At 37.4% G+C, this 24,754-nt stretch overlaps 1 pseudogene; it reads left to right on the forward strand.

The window, feature by feature from the left end:
• The first annotated feature begins 21,853 nt into the window (after positions 1-21,853).
• On the forward strand, positions 21,854-22,392 carry LOC119805788 (annotated as a pseudogene).
• The last annotated feature ends 2,362 nt before the right edge of the window (positions 22,393-24,754 follow it).

Below are 24,754 nucleotides of genomic sequence, written 5' to 3' on the forward strand. Positions count from 1 at the left end.
AAGTGCTGAAGATACAATAGAGAAAATAGATTTATCTGTCAAAGAAAACATTAAATCTAACAAAAGTTTAACACAAAATACCCAGGAAATATCTGACAACATAAAAAGATCAAACCTAAGAGTAATAGGGAAAAGAGAAAGAGAGGAAATACAACTGAAAAGCACAGAAACTATATGCAACAATATCATAGAAGAAAAAATTTCCCAGCCTAATAAAATATATTTTTAAATATATTTAAATTTAAATTAAATATAATTAAATATATTTAATTAATTAAACATATTTTTTAAAAAATAATATATATATATATTTATCTAGATAAACATACAAGGAGCTTACAGAATACCAAATAGAATGAACAAAAAAGTTTCCTCATCATAAAATAATCAAAACACTGAACAAACAGAATAAAGAGAGACTATTAAGAGCTGCAAAGGAAACAGGCCAAGTAACATATGATGGCAGACCTATCAATTACACCTGAATTCTCAATAGAAACAAAGAAAACCAGAAGGTGATGGTCAAGCACTATGCAGATATTAAGAGTCCACAGATGCCAGGCCAGACTACTATACCTGAGACAACTTCCCATAAACATAGACAAACAAAATAAGATATTCCATGACAGAACCAGATTTAAGCAATACCTAGCAAAAAAACCCAACCCTACACAAACTACTAGAAAAAAAATTCCAACCCAAGGAAGTTAGCTACATCCACAAAAACATAGACAATAGATGATATCATGGCAGCAAATCCCAAAGAAGGAAAACACACACACAATAACATCACCAACAACTAAAATTAACATAAGATGAACTAGCAATCACTGGCCATTATATACCTTCATATAATTTGATTTAACTCACATGTAAAAAGACACAGGTGAACAGAATAGATATGAAAAAAGAATCCATACTTTTTCTGCATACAAGAAACACACCTCAACCTCAAAAACAGACATTGTCTCAGAATAAATTGTTTGGAAAAAATTTCCAATCAAATGGATATGAGAAACATGCTGATGTGGCTGCCCTAATATCTAACAAAAAATATTCAGCCTAAAATCAGTCAAAAGAGACAAAGAAAGACACTTCTTAGTAGTTATGAGAAAAATGCCTCAAGAGGAAGGCAAAAATCTGAAAGTCTATGCCACAAATACAATGGCATCCTCATACATAAAAGAAGCTTAAATCACACATTAAACCCAACACACTAATAGTGGGAGATTTCAACACCCCACTCTCACAAAAGGACATGTCTGATAGACAGAAACTTAACAGAGGACTAAAGGAACTGACAGATGTTATTTATGATTCAAATGAACTTAATAGATACCTATAGAACACTCCATTCAAACATCAAAGAATTATCAGCACTCAGCACAAAGAACTCAGCACCTCGTGGAACCTTCTTGAAAGTTGACCACATACTAGGTAACAAAGAAAAATTCAATGGATACAAAAATTGGAATAACCCCATCTATCTTATCAGATCAGCATGGCTTATAATTAGAACCTATAAGCAACACTAAATTCAGAAAGCCCACAAACTCATGGAAAATGATCACCAACAGGTCAAGGAAGAAATTAATGACTTCCTAAAATTCAATAAAAATGACCACATAACATATTCAAATTTATGGGACATGATGAAAGCAGTGCTAAGAGGAAAGTTCATCATACTAAAAATGCCTACATGAATGAACTGGAAAAATACCACAGTAGTGAGTTAACAAAATACCTGAAAACTCTTGTATAAAAGAAGCAAACTCACCCAGGAGGAGTAGATGACAGGAAATAATCAAATTGAGAACTGAAATCAGCAAAATAGAAACAAAACAATACAAAAAATCAATAAGGCATAGACATGGTTCTTTGAGAAAATCAAGAAAACAGACAAACAATTTTTCAAGGTAACCAAAAAGCAGAGAAAGAATACCCAATCTTACAAAATCAGAAATGAAAAGGGGGACATAGCAACAGATAGGGAGAAAATCCAGAGGATCATCACATTACACTTAGAAAACCTGTACTCCACAAAATTGGAAAACTTAATGGGCAATTTTCTGGATAAAAATCTCTTACTAAAATAAATCAAGCCAAGATAATCAAACTAAATAGACCTATAACTGCTAAAGAAATAGGAACAATCATCAAAAGTTTCCCAACCAAAAAAATCCCAGGAGCAGATGGTTTCAGTGTGGAATGCTACAAGATTTTTTTATGCAAGGAACATTGCCAAATTCCTTTCACAAGACTATGATTACCTGGATACCCAAACCACACAAAAACATTACTAAAAAAGAGAATTACAAACCAATTTCAGTTATGAACATTGATGCACAAGTACTCAATAAAATACTGGCAAACAAATTCAAGAACACATCAGAAAAATCATCCACCATGACCAAGTTGGCATCATCTTAGAGATGCAGGGATGGTTCAACATATGAAAATTTGCCAATGTAATCCAACATATAAGCAAACTGAAATAAAAATTACATGATCATCTCATTAGATGCTGAAAAAGCTTTGACAAAATACAACATCCCTTCATAAAAAAGTTGTTGGAGAGAGCAGAGGCACAAGGAACTTACCTAATCATGATAAAGGCAATATACAACTAGTCAATAGCCAGCATCAAACTAAATGGAGAGAAACTCAAAGTGATCCTACCAAAGCCAAGAACAAAACAAGGTTGTCCACTCTTTCCATATCTATTCAATATAGTACTTGAGGTTCTAGCTGGAACATTAGACAACAAAAGGAGATCAAGGGGTTACAAATCAGAAAAGAAGTAAAACTCCTGCTACTTGGTTGATATATGATACTTCACATAAGTCCCCCCCCCCAAATTCTACCAAGGAATGTCTACAACTTACAAACACCTTCGGCAATGTAGTAGGGTACAAGATTAACTAAAAAAAAACATTAGCCCTCATTTACACAGATGATAAATGGACTAAGAAAGAAATCAGAGAAACATCACTTTTAACAGCAGTCACAAACAGCATAAAATATCTTCGAATAACTCTAAGCAAGCAAATGGAAGACTTAAATGATGATAACTTTAAATCTTTGAAGAAAGAAATTAAAAAAGGCACCAGAAAGTGGAATGATTTCCCATGCTCTTGGTAGGTAGAATTAACATAGTAAAAATGACAATCTTACCAAAAACAATTTACATATTCAGTGCAGTGTCCATCAATCCCAGTGAAATACCTCACATACCTTGAAATACCCAACTTCATATGGAAAAGCAAAAAAAAGTCAAAACAATAATGTACAATGAAGGAACTTCTGGAGGCATCACAAACTCTAATTTCAAACTTTATTACAGAATTGCAGTACTGAAAACAACCTGGTATTGACATAAAAACACAGGAGGACCAATGGAACCTAATATAAAAACCAAGTATTAATCCACACACCTAACACCTGATTTTTTACAAAGAAACAAAAAATATAAAATGAAAAAAAATAAAGATTATTTAACAAATCGTGCTGGCATAAGTGAATATCAACATGTAGAAGAATGAAAATGGATCTATATCTATCACCATGCACAAAATTCAAGTCCAAATGGATAAAAGACCTCAATGTAAAGCCAGCCACACCAAACCTCATAGATAAGAAATTGCAACGTACACTTGAATGCATTGGCACAGAAGCCCACTTCCTAAATTCAACCCCAGTAGCACAGACACTGAGAGAAACAATAAAAAAAGAGCTCCTGAAACCAAGAGGCTTCTGTAAAGCAAAGGACATGGTCAACAAGACAAAATGGCAATCTACAGAATGGGAACATATTTTAACCATTCCCACATCAGAGAGAGGCCTGATCTCAAAAATATAGAAAGAATTCAAGAAATCGGCCATCAACAGAACAAATAATCCAATAAAAATGCAGTATAGACTCTTGCCAACCCTAAAATGGCTCCCTTAATTAAGATATATACTTTTCTGCTCCCATATCTACCCTTCCTATATCCCAACCATCCCATTCACCCAACCTCTCCCCATCCTCCCCTTCACACCTTTCTCTCACCATCTCCCCTTACCCCCATCCCACCCTGCCCCCAAGTTCCCAATTTTTGCCAGACAATCTTGACTACTTCCAATATCCAGGAGGATAACTATCTGTTTTGCTTTGGGTTCACCTTCTTATTTATCTTCTCTAGGATCACAAATTATAGGCTCGATGTCCTTTATTTATGGCTAGAAACCAATTATGAGTGAGTACATTTCATGTTCATCTTTTTGGGTCTGGGTTACCTCACTCAGCATAGTGTTTTCTATTTCCATCCATTTGCATGCAAAATTCAAGATGTCATTGTTTTTTATTGCTGAGTAGTACTCTAATATGTATATATTCCACAGTTTCTTCATCCATTCTTCCACTGAAGGGCATGTAGGTTGGGTTCCCAGGCATCCAGGGAGATGCCCCCAGCTAGTTCCTTGGGCAGCTGAGGAGAGGGAGCCAGAAAAGGCCAGATCCTATAGTCATACTGATGAATATCTTGCATATCACCATAGAACCTTCATCTGGCGATGGATGGAAATAGAGACAGAGCCACACATTGGTGCACCGGAATGAGCACCCAAGGTCCAAGAGGGGAGCAGAAGGAGGGAGAACATGAATAAGGAAGTCAGGAGTGCGAGGGGTGCTCCCACCCACCGAGATGGTGGGGCTGATCTAATCGGAGCTCACCAAGGCCAGCTGGACTGGGACTGAAAAAGCACGGGATAAAACCGGATTCCCTGAACAGGGCAGACAATGAGGGCTGCTGAGAAGCCAAGGACAATGGCACTGTATTTGGAGCCTACTACACATACTGGCTTTGGGGAGGCCTAGACTGTTAAGATGCTCACCTTCCAGGACCAGGATGGAGGGGGGAGAAACTTGAACTTCCCATGGGGCAGGGAACCCTTACTGCTCTTTGGACAGGAGAGGGAGGAGGAGTGGAGAGGGGAGGGAGAGGTAAATAGGAGGCAGGGAGGAAGAGGAAATTTTTAATAAAAAATAAGAAAATAAAAAATACTATCTCAAGACAAAAAAAAAGAAATAAAAAGTACCACCAAGCCAAAGGAGAAATAAAAATACCTTTGAAATGACAAAAAATGCAGTATAGACCTAAACAGAGAACTCTCAATAGAGAAATCTAAAATGGTTGAAAGTCACTTATGGAAATGTTCAATATCCTTAAACATCCTAGAAATGCAAATCAAAACAACACTGAGATTCCTTCTTACACCTTTAAGAGTGACCAAGATAAAAAAATCCTGATGATATCTTATGGAGGATAGGATGTGGGCTAAAGAAAAGAACACTCCTGCATTACTTTTGGGAGTGCAAGCTAATACAACCTCTCTGGATGTCAGTATGGCAGTTTTTTGGAAAATTAAGGAACAACCATCTTCAAGACCCAGCAATACCACTTTTGGGTATATACACAAAGGATACTCAAATATACCACTAGGACTTGTGCTCAGTATGTTCATAGCAGCATTGTTTGTCATAGCCAGAACCCGGAAACAACTAAATGCCCTTTGACCTAAGAACAGATAAGAAAAATGTGGTATATTTACACAAAGGACTACTACACAGCAGACAAAATTAATGATATCTTGAAATTTCAGGCAAAAGAATGGATCTAGAAAACATCATATTGATTGAGGTAACCCAGATACAGAAAGACAAATATCACATGCACTTACTCAAGCAAATTTTACACATAAAGCAAAGAAAAAGAGCATATGATTCACATCCCCAGATAACATAGAAAACAAAGAGTACCCTAAAAGATACATACATGCATCTAATCTACATGGGAATTAGAAAAAGAAAGATCTCCTGAGTAAATTGGGAGCATGTGGACCATGGGAGAGGGTTGATGGAAAGGGGGGAGAAAGTGAGGGGAACAGAGAAAAACTTTAGCTCAATAAAATCAATAATAAAAGTGATAGTTTTTTTAAAATTAAGTACCAGACAAAACCAAACCAATGAGGAAAAAAATGCCAATCTTACCCCCAAAAATCTACAGATCAAATACAATGCCCAGCAAAATTTCATTAAAAGGTCTTCAAAGACCTCTAAAGAACACTACTCAACTTCATATGGAAAAGCAAAAATAACCCTGATAACCAAAACACTCCTGTATAATAAAGAAACTTCTGGAGGAATCACAATTCCTGACTTGAAATGCTACTACAGAGCTACAGTACAGTAAACAGTCTGGTATTAGAATAAAAACATATAGGAGGACCAATGTAACCAAATCAAAGACCTGGATATCAATTTACATACCTACAAACACTCGACTTTTAACAAAAAGCAAAAACTATAAAATGCAAAAAGAAAGCATATTTAACAAATGGTGCTGAAATAACTGGATATCAACATGTAGAAAAATGAAAATTCAGAAAACTGAAGTTCAAATAGATCAAAGACCTCAACATAAACCCAAACACACTCAACCTCACAGAAGAGAATGTAGAGAGTACACTTGAATGCACTGGCACAAAGCAGTTCCTAAATATAACTCCAGTAGCATAGATACTGATAAAAAATAACAAATGGGATCTCCTGACTGAGAAGTTTCTGTGAAGCAGAGGACATGGTAAACAAGATAAAATAGCTGCCTACAGAATGGGAAACATGTTCACCAACCCATCATTAGACAGAGGTCTGATCTCCAAAATAGAGAATAAAAACATAAGAAATTGGTTATCAAAAGAACGAAGAATCCAATAAAAAATTGGGTACAGACCTAAACAAAGAACTCAACAAAGGAATCTAAAATGGCTGAAAGACATTTAGGAAATGCTCAACATCCTTAATCATAAGAGAAATGCAAATCAAAATGACACTGAGATTTCATCTTACACCTGTAAGAATGGCCAGGATCAAAAACACTGATAACAACTTATGCTAGAGAGGATTATGGGTAAAGAAAACAGTCCTCCATTCCTGGTGGGAGTGCAAACTGGTACAGGCACTTTGGAAATTAGTATGGTGATTTCTCAGAAAATTAGGAAGCAACCTACCTCAAGAGCCATCAATACAATCTAAGGATGCTCAATTATACCACAAGGACATGTGCTCAATATGTTCATAGCAGCATTATTTGTCATAGCTAGAACCTGGAAACAACCTAAATGCACCTCAACCTAAGAATGGATAAGAAACACGTGGTACATTTACACAATGGAGTACTACACAGCAGAAAAGTTAATGACATTTTAAATTTTTCAGGCAAATGAATGGATCTAGAAAGCATCATATTGAGTGAGGTATCCCAGACCCAGAAAGACAAATATCTTATGTACTCACTCATAAGTGGCTTTTAGATATAAAGCAAAGACATTGCAACAGAAGCAAAGGATAGTTTAGCCCTGAAATAACCACACATTTTGAACTTGAGACTTTTTCAAATTACCCATATTTTGGTCTCCTATGCTCTGCAAATTCAACCCATTGATTTTTCATTTCATTTGTTTCATTTTTGAGAAATCTGACTAGAAAACTGTAACAGTGAAAGTCAGAAAGGTTATTTCATGAATATGTACTTGCACAGACTAACTGAATAACACATCTCATCCATAGAACAAAGCTATTGAAAAACATCAAATGAATTTAGTTCAGCCTGAACATGAGCCAGACAAAATGCCAAAGCCAGCAGCAGAAACTTTACCATGGCGGTGCCTGCCTTTGCTCTTCGGTAGAAGCTCAAAATAAGATATTGTTTGTGAAGGAACTGAACATACAAAGCTTTTTATACAGTTAGTTAGAGGGAATTTCATGGAATCAACCAATGTTCTGCACCACAACAACCTGTATCAGTCCAGTAAGTTTGTGTTGACCCTGTTGAATGACATATGATCTCATATCCCTAGACTAATACGATTTAAAGGTCAGGTTCTGTTGGGATGTTTAATTGAACATTCCTCTCAGAAAGAAAGATCTATCCCTCTGAGAGCAGTTAAGTAGTAAGTTTGCTTCCAGAACTATACTGGTGGGTAAAAGTCACAATGAATGTGCATATGTCCTAGAGCATTCATTTAAAATCATGACATGTGCTTTAAAATACATCCCAAAACTAAGCATAATACTTTGCACTTAAATTAATTTAAAATTGTGCCCTTGGCTTTATTATCCAAAGCAACTACACTGTTAGAAGATAAGATGATAAAACTTGAAGAGGATTTCCTATAAGGGTATTGATATATCTTGTGCTACCTTTAAGTCTTCCAATATATTGACTACACTATTCTTCCAATATACTGAATTAAAAGGCTATAGCAAAGAACTACAAGAGATTTAACAAAGTTTATAGTATAAAGAAAGTTTAACAGTTTAAACAATAGAAAAAAATGCTGCTAGGCATCCACTGGCAATAAATACAGGTATCATTAATCAAAAGAAAACAAATCAAGTGAAACAGTCTATAAAAATAATGACATTTAGAAAAACTGTACAATTCACAAATGAACTCTGCTTTCAAGCTCAAAATATGCTTACAATTCCTAAAGCAAGGACCCTACCTGACAAGTTGACTTCTTTACATATCAAAACCAAGGTCTGTGTTGTGCTTAGCCATAGGATCTTGTTATCCATTTCTAGGAACAACCAAGAACATCAGGACTCTGCAGTACCTGTTTATCCTCTGGGGTTTCTCTCTCTGACAAGTGGAGCAACCTACAGTTAGCACTTTGGTATTTTGTTGACAACACATGATTACTAACTATGCCATTATAAAGAATTAGTCAGCCCTTCATGATACTTTTTTTGAAATTATATCTTTTTTGTAAAAATGTAATTGTCTTATTTATTTATTTAATATTTACTTTATATTTTATTTATTATTTTATTATTTTTTTATTAGAAATTTCCACCTCCTTCCCACCTCCTCCCTGCCTCCCATTTTCCTCTCTCTCCCCCAATCCCCTCCCCCTCCCTCTCCAGTCCAAAGAGCAGTAAGGGTTCCCTGCCCTGTGGGAAGTCCAGGTCTAGGAAGGTGAGCATCTTAACAGGCTAGGCCTCCCCAAAGCCAGTATATGTAGTAGGATCAAAATCCAGTGCCATTGTCCTTGGCTTCTCAGCAGCCCTCATTGTCTGCCCTGTTCAGGGAATCCGGTTTTATCCCGTGCTTTTTCAGTCCCAGTCCAGCTGGCCTTGGTGAGCTCCGATTAGATCAGCCCCACCATCTCGGTGGGTGGGAGCACCCCTCGCAGTCGTGACTTCCTTATTCATGTTCTCCCTCCTTCTGCTCCCCTCTTGGACCTTGGGTGCTCAGTCCGGTGCTCCAATGTGGGACTTTGTCTCTATCTCCATCCATTGCCAGAGAAATTGAAGAGGATACCAGAAAATGGAACGACCTGCCTTGCTCTTGGATTGGGAGGATCAACATAGTAAAACTGGCAATTCTACCAAAGGCAATCTATAGATTCAATGCAATCCCCATCAAGGTCCCATCAAAATTCTTCACAGATCTTGAGAGAATAATAATCAACTTTATATGGAAAAACAAAAAACCCAGGATAGCCAAAACGATCTTATACAATAAAGGAACTTCTGGAGGCATTACCATCCCTGACTTCAAACTCTATTACAGAGCTACAGTATTGAAAACAGCTTGGTATTGGCATAAAAACAGAGAAGTTGACCAATGGAATCGAATAGAAGACCCGGATATTAACTCACATACCTATGAACACCTGATTTTCAATAAAGGAGCTAAAAGTACAAAATGGAAGAAAGAATGCATCTTCAACAATGGTGCTGGCATAACTGGATGTCAACCTGTAGAAGAATGAAAATAGGGCCATATCTATCACCATGCACAAAACTCAAGTCCAAATGGATTAAAGACCTTAATATCAATCTGAACACACTTAACCTGATAGAAGAGAAAGTGGGAAGTACTCTACAACATATGGGCACAGGAGACTGCTTCCTACATATAACCCCAGCAGCACAGACATTAAGGGCAACGTTGAATATATAGGACCTACTGAAACTGAGAAGCTTCTGTAAAGCCAAGGACACTGATATTAAGACAAAAAGGCAACCTACTGACTGTGAGAAGATCTTCACCAACCCTGCAACAGACAAAGGTCTGATCTCCAAATTATATAAAGAACTCAAGAAACTAGACTTTAAAATTAAATTAAAAATTAAAATTAAATTAAAAATGGGGTACTGAACTGAACAGAGAATTCTCAACAGAAGAAGTTCAAATGGCCAGAAGACACTTAAGGTCATGCTCAATCTCCTTAGTGATCAGGGAAATGCAAATCAAAACAACTTAGAGATACCATCTTACACCTGTCAGATTGGCTAAAATCAAAAACACCAATGATAGCCTTTGCTGAAGAGGCTGTGGAGTAAGGGGTACACTCATCCATTGCTGGTGGGAATGCAAACTTGAAATTATATCTTATTATTTTTTCTATTTTTTAATTTTGAGATTATGGCACAATTACATCATTCCCCACTTTCTTCCCTCTAAACCCTCCAATATGCACCCTCTTCATCTCTTTCAATTTTGTGGTTTCTTTTTTCACTAAATGTTGTTCCATGCATATGAGTTCCAAGGTAGCAATTGAGTCCAAAACATTTATCTGAAGTTTAGGAACTGGGAATAACAGATGAGGCCTAACATGCCATATTTGTTGTTTGGTATGGGTTTGCTTACTCAATAGAATCTTTCATAGAGCCTGCCATTTGCCTGCAAAACTGGTGATTTTAATTTCCTTTATAATGAAATATTTATAACATGATGTACATGGATCACTATTTCATTATCCGTTAGACAGCTGTAGAACATTTAGGTTGTTTCCATTTCTTAGCTGTTGAGAATAGAGAAACAATAAACAATCACGAGAAAGTACCTGAAAGGAGTTTTTGATTACACATATCCACTTTTCCATGGACAATAAATACATTCTAAGGAGAGGTATTTTAACTCAAATGTTGATCCAAATCTTTCTGCAAAGAGTATCCACCAGCAATATGTTCCTTAACATTTTTTTTTTTTTTTGGTTTTTTCGAGACAGGGTTTCTCTGCAGCTTTTTTTTAGAGCCTGTCCTGGAACTAGCTCTTGTAGACCAGGTTCCTTAACATTTTTAATGAATTGTTTTCAATTATTCCCCAAATAATAACCTTCTATGGACCCTGCTTATTTGTAGAAAAAGGGGGGTTGTCTATTACACACTTTGTTATAAAAATCCCCAAAATTAATCAACCATAATGACTCAGAAAATCTATACTTTTTAAATTTCATGTCAGTGACAAATAGAGTACCCAACCTCAAGCAGTGACTTTAGCTTAAGATTCCTGTACCATCAAATTCAATTATCATCATCCGATCATCTGTTCAATTTGACTTCAAATTGGAAGAGATTTATTTCATTATTTTCTCCTTCCATCATCTTTCCTCTTCTGTATGGCAGGAACATGCCCTGAACATTCCCACTGCCCTTGTTGCAGTAAAAACATATTCGTTCTGTTTTTACTACTTCACTGCTATGTATCATTGTCCCTAATATCTAAATGTTAATAAAATTTGCCTCTTTGGAAATCCTAGAATAAATATTCATTCATTGATGCTTTCTATAAACAGTTTCCTTAATTCAATTTCCATGTTCTCAGACTTCAATATGATCAGTTCTAAATTTCTTCAGATACTCTCTTGTAATTATAAAGATCCATGGTTCAAATGGACATACCCTAGGGTACTGGGGAAAATGAGACTGAAATGTCTATGATTAATATTATTTTCCCTTGTGCTTATCAAGAATCTTCAACACTTGGTCTTAGGCAAAAGACCGAGAAGCAATCTGGACAACAATGAGGATGCTAAGAGAGATATACATGGATCTAATCTACATGGAAAGTAGTAAAGATAAGAACTCTTGAGTAGGGCTGGAGAGATGGCTCAGAGGTTAAGAGCACTGACTGCTCTTCCAGAGGTCCTGAGTTCAATTCCCAGCAACCACATGGTGGCACACAACCATCTATAATGAGATCTGGTGCCCTCTTCTGGCATGCAAGCATACAGGGAAGGAATGTTGTATACATAATAAATAAATAAATAAATAAATAAATAAATAAATAAATAAATAAATAAATATATCTTTAAAAAAAAAAGAACTCTTGAGTAAATTGGGAGCATGGAGACCATGAGAATGTTGAAGGGGAGGAAAGAGGCAGGAGGGGAACAGAGAAAAATATAGAGCTCAATAAAATCAACAAAATAGAACCTTCTAGATATCCATTGACAACAGTCTCCTTTATACTTACAATTATACAGTGTATTTTTAAATTCCCAAATTAATATATACATATTGGTTCTAATATATTACTAAAAAGACACAAATTAATTTTAAAAACATACTGAAGTTTAGAACACAAAGTTGAATCAACCATGAGAGTTTGAAAAGAAAATATCCTTCATTTTCAGTTGAGTGACAAATCACCTCAGAGTCCCCAACATCAAAAGTTCCCTGTGGCTTTGGTATGATCTTCAGTCCTAGGCAATTTGCCTCATCTGTTCAGGTGGAGGTGCAATCATGGAACTTTGCAAATAATTCCTTCTTCCTCTGTCTTACTCTCTTGTCTGACATTAATGTGCCAGGAAACTGCCTGTGTCATTGCTTGAGTATACAAATATGCACCAACTTAGTTAGGGATTTTGTATTCTGAAAAGCTTTATGGAACACTAAACAAATTCATTCACCCCATACTCTAATAGTAGGAGATTTCAACACTCCGCTCTCACCAATGGACAGGTCAAGCAGACAGAAACTTAACAGAGAAATAAGAGAACTAACAGATGTAATGAACCAAATGGACTTAACAGAATCTATAGAACATTCCACCCAAACAGAAAAGAATATACCTTCTTCTCAGCATTGCATAGAACCTTCTCAAAAATTGATCACATAATTGGTAACAAAGCAAACATCCATAGATACAAAGAAATTGTAGTAACCACCTGTGTACTATCGGATCACCATGGAATAAAGTTGAATTCAACAACAATTCTAACCCCAGAAAGCCTACAAACTCATGGAAATTGAACAGCCAGCTACTGAACCACCCCTGGGTCAAGGAAGAAATAAAAAAAAAAAGAAATTAGTCTTCCATGAATTCAATGAAAATAAAGACACATCATACCAAACCTATGGGACACAATGAAGGCAGCGTTAAGAGGAAAGTTCATAGCACTAAGTGCCCACATAAAGAAAACAGAGAGCCGGGCGGTAGTGGCGCACGCCTTTAATCCCAGCACTCGGGAGGCAGAGGCAGGCGGATCTCTGTGAGTTCGAGACCAGCCTGGTCTACAAGAGCTAGCTCCAGGACAGGCTCTAAAGCTGCAGAGAAACCCTGTCTCGAAAAACCAAAAAAAAAAAAAAAAAAAAAAAAGAAAACAGAGAAAGCACACATTAGAGATTTAACAGCACACCTGAAAGCTCTAGAAAAAAAGAAGCAGATTCACCCAGGAGTAGAAGACTGGAAATAATCTAACTGAGGGCTGAAATCAACAAAATAGTAACACAGAAAACAATCCAAAGAATCAATTAAACAAAAAGCTGGTTCCTGGAGAAAATCAACAAGATTGACAAGCCCCTATCCAAACTCATCAAATGGCAGAGAGAGAACATGCAAATTAACAAGATCAGAATTGAAAAGGGGGACATAACTACACATGCAGAGGAAATTCAGAGAATCATTAGATTTTACTACAAAAGCCTGTATGCCACAAAATTGGAAAATGTGAAAGAAATGGACATTTTTTTAGATAAATACCATATACCAAAATAAAATCAAGACCAGGTGAACAGTTTAAATAGACCTGTAAGTCATGAGGAATTAGAAGCTGTCATTAGAAACCTCCCTACCAAAGAAAAAGCCCTGAACCAGATGGCTTCAATTCAGAATTCTACCAGAACTTCCAAGAAGAGCTAATACCTATACTCCTTAATGTGTTTCACAAAATAGAAACAGAAGAGTCATTGCCAAACTCCTTTTATGAAGCTACAGACACCCTGATACCTAAACCACACAAAGACTTAACCAAGAAAGAGAATTACAGACCAAACTCACTCATGAACACCGACACAAAAATTCTCAATAAAATACTGGCAAACCGAATCCAAGAACACATCCAAAAAATTATACATTATGATCAAGTAGGCTTCATCCCAGAGGGGCAGGGCTGGTTCAACATACTCAAATCTATCAATGTAATCCATCATATAAATAAACTGAAGGAAAAAAAACATATGATCATTTCATTAGATGCTGAAAAAGCATTTGACAAAATTCAACACCCCTTTATGATAAAGGTCTTGGAGAGATTAGGGATACAAGGTTCATTTCTAAATATAATAAAAGCAATATACAGCAAGACGACAGCTAACATTAAATTAAATGGAGAGAAACTCAAAGCCATCCCACTAAAATCTAGAACAAGACAAGGCTGTCCACTCTCTCCATAACTCTTCAATATAGTGCTTGAAGTTCTAGCAATAGCAATAAGACAGCGTAAGGAGATCAAGCGGATTCTAATTGGAAAGAAAGCAGTCAAACTTTCGTTATTTGCAGATGATATGATAGTGAATATAAGCGACCCCAAAAACTCTACCAAAGAACTCCTACAGCTGATAAACACCTTTAGCAATGTGGCAGAATACAAGATCAACTCCAAAAAAATCAGTTGCCCTCCTATACACAAAGGAAAAAGAAGCAGAGAGGGAAATGAGAGAAACATCACCTTTCAAATAGTATAAAGTATCTTACGGTAACTCTAAACAAGGAAGTGAAAGATCTATTTGACAAGAACTTTAAGTCTTTGAAGAAAAAAATTGAAGAGAATACCAGAAAATGGAAGGATCTCCCTTGCTCTTGGATTGGGAGGATCAATATAATAAAAATGGCAATTCTACCAAAGGCAATCTATAGATTCAATACAATCCCCATCAAAATCCCAACAAAATTCTTCACAGATCTTGAGAGAACAATAATCAACTTTATATGAAAAAAACAAAAAACCCAGGATAGCCAAAACAATCCTATACAATAAAAGTACTTCCGGAGGCATTACTATCCCTGACTTCAAACTCTATTACAGAGCCACAGTATTGAAAACAGCTTTGTATTGACACAAAAACAGGGATGTTGACCAATGGAATTGAATAGAAGACCCAGATATTAATCCACAAACCTATGAACACCCGATTTTCAACAAAGGATCTAAAAGTATACAATGAAAGAAAAGAAAGCATCTTTAACAAATAGTGCTGGCATAACTGGATGTCAACCTGTAAAAGAATGAAAGTAGATCCATTTCTATCACCATGCACAAAACTCAAGTCCAAATGGATTAAAGACCTCAATATTAATCTGACCAGACTAAATCTGTTAGAAGAGAAAGATTGAAGTACTCTACAACACATGGGCAGAGGAGACCACTTCCTATGTAGAACCCCAGTAGCACAGACAATAAGAACAACAATGAATAAATGGGACCTCCTGAAACTGAGAAGCTTCTGTAAAGCAAAGGACACTGTTATTAAGACAAAAAGGCAACCCACTGACTGGGAGAAGATCTTCACCAACCCCACATCAGACAAAGGTCTGATCTCCAAAATATATAAAGAACTCAAGAAACTACACTTTAAAATGCTAATTAACCCAATTAAAAATGGGGCATTGAACTGAACAGAGAATTCTCAACAGAAGAAGTTCGAATGGCCAAAAGACACTTAAGGTCAAGCTCAACCTCCTTAGTGATCAGGGAAATGCAAATCAAAACAACTTAGAGATACCATCTTACACCTGTCAGATTGGCTAAAATCAAAAACACCAATGATAGCCTTTGCTGAAGAGGCTGTGGAGTAAGGGGTACACTCATCCATTGCTGGTGGGAATGCACACTTGTGCAACCACTTTGGAAATCAGTGTGGCAGTTTCTCAGGAAAATTGGAGTCAACCTATCTCTGGACCCAGTAATTCCACTCTTGGGAATATACCCAAGAGATGACCAATCATACTACAAATGCATTTGTTCAACAATGTTCATAGCAGCATTATTTGTAATAGCCAGAACCTGGAAAGAACTTAGGTGCCCCTCAATAGAAGAATGGATAAAGAAGGTGTGGCAATAGAGTTCTACTCAGTGGTAAAAAACAATGACATCTTGAATTTTGCATCCAAATGGATGGAAATAGAAAACACTTTATTGAGTGAGGTAACCCAGACCCCAAAAGAGGAATATGGTATGTAGTCACTCATTAGTTGTAGTGATGAGCTGCGGGCTGCATTCCTGCCGCCCAGCTCCTGGTTGCCTGGTTAGCTTATGCCCCAAAATAACAACACACAAAGTGTATTCATTTAAACCCTGCCTGGCCCATTAGTTCCAGCCTCTTATTGTCTAATTCTCACATCTTGATTAACCCATTTCTAATAATTTGTGTAGCACCACGAAGTGGTGTCTTACTGGGAAAGATTCAGCATGTCTGACCTAGTGGCTGGCTTCATGGCGACTGTCCCAGAGAGGAGAGGCAGGGCAATTGCCTGAGGCATCTGCCTCACTTCCCTCTTCCCAGCATTCTGTTCTGTCTACTCCATCCACCTATGTTCTAACCTATCAGGCCAAGCAGTTTCTTTATTAATTAACCAATGAAACACAGATAGATAGAGACACTCCTATATCAATAAGTGGATTCTAGCTATAAACAAAGGACATAGAGCCTATAATTCGTGATCCTAGAGAAGCTAAATAAGAAGGTGAACTCAAAGAAAAACATATTGCTATCATCTTGCATATTGTAAGTGGACAAAATTGCTGGGAAGGGGTTGGGAGCACGGGGGTGGGGGTGAGGTGGGAATAAGGGGAGATGTGCGGAGAGAAGGGAGAAGGAGAGGATGGGGAGAGATTGAGGGAATGGGATGGTTGGGATGGAGGAGGGGTGATTGTGGGAGCAGGGAAGTATATATCTTAATTACCAGAGCCATTTTAGGGTTGGCAAGAGTCTGGACTCTAAACGGGTTCCCAGGTGTCCAAGGAGATATCCCCAGCTTGTTTATTGAGCAGCAGAGGAAAGGGTGCCTGAACTGGCCTTGTCCTATAACCATACTGATGATTATCTTGCATATTACCATAGAACCTTCATCTGGTGATGGATGGAGATAGAGACAGAGACTCACACTGGAGCACTGGACTGAGCTCCCAAGGTCCTGATGAGGGAGAATATGAGCAAGGAAGTCAGGACCGCGAGGGGTGTGTTCACCCATTGAGACGGTGGAACAGAACTAATGGGAGATTACTAAGTCCAGTTGGAATGGGACTGATGGAACATGTGATCAAACTGGACTCTTTGAATGTTGCTAACAGTACAAGCTGACTGAGAAGCCAAGGACAATGGCGATGGGCTTTGATTCTACAGCATGGACAGGCTCTGTATGAGCCTTGCCAGTTTGGATGGTCACCTTCCTGGACCTGAGGGGAGTTGGGAGGACCTTGGACTTCCCATAATGTAGGGAACCCTGACTGTTCTTTGGCCTGGAGAGGGAGGGAGTGGGGGTATGGATGGAGGGGAGGGAAGGGAAGTGGGAGGAGGGAAGGAGAAGGAAATTTTTAATAAAAATAAAAAAATAAAAAGGCCTTTTCATAAATTTTGATTGTCAAATTAAATAGTATGTATTTTTTTCAGATAACTTCTTAGTACCCTTAGATATGGATTCAATTTTGTCCATAAAATTAATGCTATACTTTTTAATACTATTATTTTTTTCAGGCAACTTTTGATTTTCGATGATATTAAACTTGTCAGCTAGCTGATCATTATTAGTCTGTAAAAACTGTATCATTCATAAAAGTGCCATATTGTTTCTTAATGATAGAATATGGAGGAGAAAGCTGAAACCCAATACCCAATAAATTGAATTATCACCATAAGCATATAAGGCTTGCATAATACAATCCATAGAATGGTCAAAAAAGTTACTAAAAGTTACAATGTTAATTAAGTCTGACATATTAGTTTATTAATTACCAGTTAAGTGATCTGGTAAACTGCAATCGTTATTGTCCAGCGGATATGGTTGCAGAGTTGCAACTAGAAGAAATGCAACTGGTGGTGACAGGAATGGTCCTGGGCTGCTTTAATTTCTGATCTGCTTTAGTTTTCCATTTGGTACTGGTTAAATACTGAGAAATATACTTTGCTTGACAAACTAAAAGCAATTAGATCAATTCCATACACAGAGCAAGAAAACCAAAACTCAGAGGCAGGGAGCAGAACCCAGAAGCTGCACAAGTCACCACATGGCAAGGAACTGCCCCAGGGAATGCAGAGGTCATGCATGTGCCTGGGAAATTTCCAAGTTGCCAGAAGCAGTAAACTCTGCTGTGGCAGGTATTCTATAAACAACCACATAGGTAAAAGCAAGCCAAGTGGGCAGGGACTCTCTGGGCTGTGGACTAGCCAGAGCATTAGGCTGTCCACCAGTAGGCATGGTGTCCAAATCCCTGTGGGTGCCAAATAAAGGCTGTTGCTTAAAAGAAATCCCACACTAGCTCATAATTGAGAAATAGATGGTTATTTATTTAGGGGCAAAGTCACAAATCAGAATCCTCTTCTGGAACAGAGGTCAGAAACCACAGTTATGAGTACATGGCATAGAGTAACCACAGGATCCCAAATGCTATAAAGGAACTGTAAGATGCTATGGACAGTGTTTGGAAGTACAATACCAGATTAACGATGAAACGTTGTTATAAATGGAATGATGGGAATTTTCCTACAAAGGGGTCAGTACTCATGGAGAAGGATGGACAAATTAGATATACCAAGGGCTTTTTGATAAAACCTTGAAAAATAACATTAATTTTGTATTTACCTAAACTTATATAACACATGAGTATAGATGTACATTTTCTACCATCTGTTTTTCTATCTCTCTCTATCATCTTTATATATACTTTCAGATATAAATGTATGTATGTATGTATGTATGTATGTACGTATGTATGTATGTATGTATGTATCTTATAGAAAGCTAAACCTCGTGGACTGACCAAGATTCCCAAGGGAATTATAGAAAAATAAAAACTAGACTACCCAGAATGGAACATCTTCTCTCAAATGATAGGTCATGTTAAGACAAGTGACTCTACAAACAATTTATATTATTGATGTAGCTCTTCATTTTCTCTCATGAATTGAGTGGGGGCTCTTATTACTGAAGACATTGCATAGTAAGAACACAGGACTTAGATAATTTTAGTTAAATCTGACCCAAAAGCCTCTTCCTTGCAGTCTAGCATCAATGTTCCAAGAAAATTGTATTCATACTTGCAGTCTGAGGCAGTTCATCTCTTTCCCAGCCACCCAGACACAAAATAATGGCACAGAAACTCCTATTACAACACTGCTTGGCAAATTAGCTCATGCTTCTTATTGGGTAACTCTTATATCTTAAATTAACCCATTTCTATTAATCTGAATATTGCCATGTGGTTATGGTCTACAGGTAAGGTTCCATTCAGCATCCAGCATCTTTCTCCTGCAGTAGCTACATGACTTTTTTTTTCTTTTTTTTGTTTTTTCGTGACAGGGTTTCTCTGTAGCTTTGGAGCCTGTCCTAGAACTAGCTCTTGTAGACCAGGCTGGCCTCAAACTCACAGAGATCCGCCTGCCTCTGCCTCCCAAGTGCTGGGATTAAAGGGGTGCACCACCACTGCCCGGCTATATGGCTTTTTCTTGACTTTGCCTGCTCTCTCCTCTTCTACCTGCTTGCAATTCCCAACTTCCCTATTCTGAAATGAAAGAGGCCCAAAGCAGCTTCTTTATTAACCAATTGAATTCACAGCATACAGAGGGGAATCCCACTTCACCTAACCTTTTCTATCTAAATAAAAGAAAGGTGTAAGTTCTTGGAACCTGGTAAGAAATTCTGTTCCAATGCTGGGGGGATCTGGAGAGCCCACTTTTTTTTCTACAAGGTCCCTGGAACCTGGCAAAAAAACCTACTCCCATGCTGGGGGGATCAGGAGTAGTCCTTGGATCCCAGCAAGAGGCCCTGATCCTGTGCTGAAGGTATCCAGAGAGCCTGCCATTTTGTCTGCGAGGTCCATCAAACCTGGCAAGAAACCCTGCAACCATGCTGGGGGGATCTGGAGAGGAAGAGATGGGTACACACCATGCAAGAATTCTTCCAACATCCTGAAAAGCCACATGATAACAGCAGAATCTAGTGAACACACAACAGGAAGACTTGATGATCCTAACTCAGAAGAAGTAGAAGAAATCGACTTTAAACATAACCTTATGAAAATGATGGAGACCCTTAAACAGGAAGTGAAAACTGCTTTAAAGAAATGGAAAAGAAGACAAACAAAGTTAGAAGAAATTAATAAATCCCTCAAAAATACCCCCAAAAAATCAAGAAAAAACAATCAAACAGGTAAAGGAAACAGTTCAAGACTTGAAAACCAGGATGGAGGTGATAAAGAAAACACATACCTAGGGATAGCTGAATACAGAAAATCTGGGTAAATGAACAGGAACTAGAGAGACAAGTATAACCAACAGAATACAAAAAGGTAGAATAAAGCATCTTAGGCCCAGAACATACTATAGAGGAAATAAACTCATTGATCAAAGAAGACATCAAATCCGACAAATTCTTAAAACAAAGCATCCAGGAAATTTGGGATACCATGTAAAAACCAAACCTAAGAATAATAGGGGTAGAAGAAGGAGAAGAATTACAGCTCAAAGGCCCAGAAAATATATCCAACAAAATTATAGAAGAAAACTTTCCCAACCTAAAGAAGGATATTCCTATGAAGGTACAAGAAACTTACAGAACACCAAATAGACAGGATAAAAAAATTCCCTCACCATATAATAATCAAAACACAAAACATAAGGAATAAAGAAAGAATATTAAGACCTGCAAAGGAAAATGTCAAGTAACCTATAAAGGTAAACCTATCAGAATTACACTCGACTTCTCAATGGAAACCATGAAAGCCAGAAGGTCTGGGATAGTTGTGTTGCAGACACTAAGAGACCATGGATGCAAGTCCAGACTACTATACCCAGCAAAGTTTTATTTCACCATCCTTGGAGAAAACAAGATATCTATGACAAAAACAGATTTAAACAATACTTATCCACAAATCCAGCCATAAAGAAAGTGCTAGAAGGAAAACCTCAAAAAAGAAAGCTAGGGCTGGAGAGATGGCTCAGAGGTTAAGAGCATTGCCTGCTCTTCCAAAGGTCCTGAGTTCAATTCCCAGCAACCACATGGTGGCTCACAACCATCTGTAATGGAGTCTGGTGCCCTCTTCTGGCCTTCAGGCATACACACAGACAGAATATTGTATACATAATAAATAAATATTTAAAAAAAAAAGAAAGAAAGCTAACAACACCCACAATAGCACAGATATCTGACAACCCTCCACAAACACAACTCAAAGAATGGAAGCACAAAAACACTACCACCAAAAAAATAACTGAAGTAAACAACCACTAGTCATTAATTTTGCTTAATATCAATGGACTCAATTCACCTATAAAAAGGCACAAGTCAAGAGAATGAATATGAAAACAAGATCCAGGAGCTGGGGGAGGATGGTGGCCTTCAAGGCATGATCAGACAACTTGCAGCTGGGCCTCACTCATAGCTGGGCAGCCTGGGCTGCAGCCTCCCCATGGGACCCTGGAAGGGGGCTTGTGGAGGATGCAGGAGCAGTAGTGAAGGCCCCGGCGTGTCTTTCTGCCCCACAGCCTGAGCCCAGGTGGCTGGAGGGCTTGGGCTGCTCGAGGATGGGAATTCTCTTCACCCAGATCTAGAGGCTGTTCAATCACCAGGAGCACAAAGTTATCATTGTTGGGCTGGATAATGTGGGGAAAACCACGATCCTTTACCAGGTTTCCATGAATGAAGTTGTACATACATCCCCTACAACAGGAAGTAATGTGGAAGAGATTGTGGTTAATAATACCCATTTCCTGATGTGGGATATTGGTGGTCAAGAGTCTCTACATTCTTCCTGGAACACTTACTATACTAACACTGAGTTTGTAATAGTTGTAGTGAACAGCACAGACAGAGAAAGGATTTCTGTAACTGGAGAAGAGCTCTACAAAATGCTAGCTCATGAGGACCTAAGAAAAGCTGGATTGCTGATTTTTGCCAAGAAACAAATGTTAAAAAATGCATGACAGTAGCAGAGATCTCCCAGTTTTTGAAGCTAACTTCTATAAAAGACAACCAGTGGCATATCCAAGCATGCTGTGCTCTTACTGGTGAGGGATTATGTCAAGGTCTTGAGTGGATCATGTCACGGCTGAAGGTCAGATGATCTCTACTGAGCTTTTCTCACGGACTCTACATCCACAAAGTGCTGGACTTTACCTGAGAGCTGAAAAAACGGTTCAGATATATTTATAATAAACTTATTTAAGAATTTTTCTATAAGAAGAAAAATTAAGACCACTTATTTGAAAACAAGTATGCAATGTCACTATCCTGTTTGCTCTCAATTCCTTCCAAAATGTTTCAAAGCTGTGACTGATTTTCTCATGATGGATCCTCCCAGGATATGAATAGCTGGGGTGAGTAACACGAGAGAGGAAGACATTTGAATTATAGAGCTTTATTGTCAGCGTGACTTGCCCACCCCACCCCAAGTTCAATGTTCCCTTCTCATTACATTCAATCAACTACAAATCAGCACAGATACTGTTTCTAGTATTTAAAAATGTAATATTATGGAAAGTATTTTGCTTAAAGTTGAATATGTATTGTGTATATACCTCAAAAAAAGAAAACAAGATCCAACATTCTGCTGTTTACAAGAAACACTCCTCAACCTCAAAGACAGACATTACCTCAGAGTAAAGGTTTGGGGAAAGGTTTTCCAATCAAACGGACCTAAGAAAGAAGTGGGTGTGGCTATACTAATATCTAACAAAATTGATTTCAAAATAAATTAATCAGATGAGATGGAGAAGGACACTTTATACTCATAGCAGGAACAATTCATCAAGATGAAGTCTCGGGGGCTGGAGAGATGGCTCAGCGGTTAAGAGCATTGCCTGCTCTTCCAAAGGTCCTGAGTTCAATTCCCAGCAACCACATGGTGGCTCACAACCATCTGTAATGAGGTCTGGTGCCCTCTTCAGGCCTTCAGGCATACATGCAGAGAGAATATTGTATACATAATAAATAAATAAATATTAAAAAAAAAGATGAAGTCTCAATTATATATCTATGCCCCCAATATAAAAGCACTCACATATGTAAAAGAAGCATTACTAGAACTCATATCACACATCAAACCACACTTACCAATAGTAGGAGATTTTAACATGACTCTCTCACCAATGTAGAGGTCAAACAGATGAAAACTTAACAGAGAAATAAGAGAACTAACAGATGTTATGAATCAAATGGACTTAACAGATACCTATAGAATATTCCACCATAACAGGAAAGAATACACCTTCTCTGCATCTCATGGAAACTTCTAAAAAATTGATCACATACTCAATAACAAAGCAAACATACACAGATAGAAAAAGATTGGAGTAACCACATGTGTACTATCAGATCACCACGCAGTAAAGTTAGAATTAAACAATTCCACCTCCCCAGAAAGACTACAAACTCATGAAAACTGAACAGTCAACTACTGAACCACACCTTGTTCAAGGGAGAAATAAAGAAAGAAATTAAATCTTCCTTGAATTCAATGAAAATAAATACACAACATACCCAAAACTATGGGACACTATAAAAGCAGTGCTAAGAGGAAAATTCATAGCACTATCTGCCCACATAAGGAAAACGGAGAAAGCACACATTAGAGACTTAACAGGACAGCTAAAAGCTCTAGAAAAAAAGAGGCAGACTCACCCAGGAGGAGTAGAAGATTGGAAATAATCAAACTGGGGCTGAAATCAACAAAATAGTAACAAAGAAAACAATCCAAAGAATCAATGAAACAAAGAGCTGGTTCTTTGAGAAAATCAACAAGATTGACAAACCCCTATCCAAACTAATGAAAAGGCAGAGAGAGAACACACAAATTAACAAGATCAGAAATGAAAAGAAGTACATAACAATAGACACTAAGGAAATTCAGAGAATCACTAGGTCTTACTACAAAAGCCTGTATGCCACAAAACTGGAAAATGTAAAAGAAATGGATGATTTTTTAGATTAACACCATATACCAAAATTAAATCAAGACCTATAAGTCATGAGGTATTGAAAGCTGTCATTAAAAACTCCCAACCAAAAAAAAAAGCCCGGACCAGATGGTTTTAGTGCAGAATTCTACCAGAACCTCCAAGAAGAGCTAATACCTATACTCCTTAGTATGTTCCACAAAATAGAAACAGAAGTCATTGCCAAACTCTTTTTATGAAGCTACAGTTACTCTGATACCAAAACCACATAAAGACTCAAACAAGAAAGATAATTACAGACCAATCTTACTTATGAACATCAATGCAAAAATTCTCAATAAAATACTTGCAAACAGAATCCAAGAACATATCAAAAAAAATCATCCATTAAGAATATATAAGCTTCATCCCAGAGATTCAGGGCTGGTTCAACATACAAAAATTTATCAATGTAATTCATCATATAATTAAACTGAAAGAAAAAACAAATGATTATTTCATTTGATGCTGAAAAAATATTTTACATTCAAC

This window comes from Arvicola amphibius, unplaced genomic scaffold, assembly GCF_903992535.2.
Source record: "Arvicola amphibius unplaced genomic scaffold, mArvAmp1.2, whole genome shotgun sequence".
NCBI classification, from domain to species: domain Eukaryota; kingdom Metazoa; phylum Chordata; class Mammalia; order Rodentia; family Cricetidae; genus Arvicola; species Arvicola amphibius.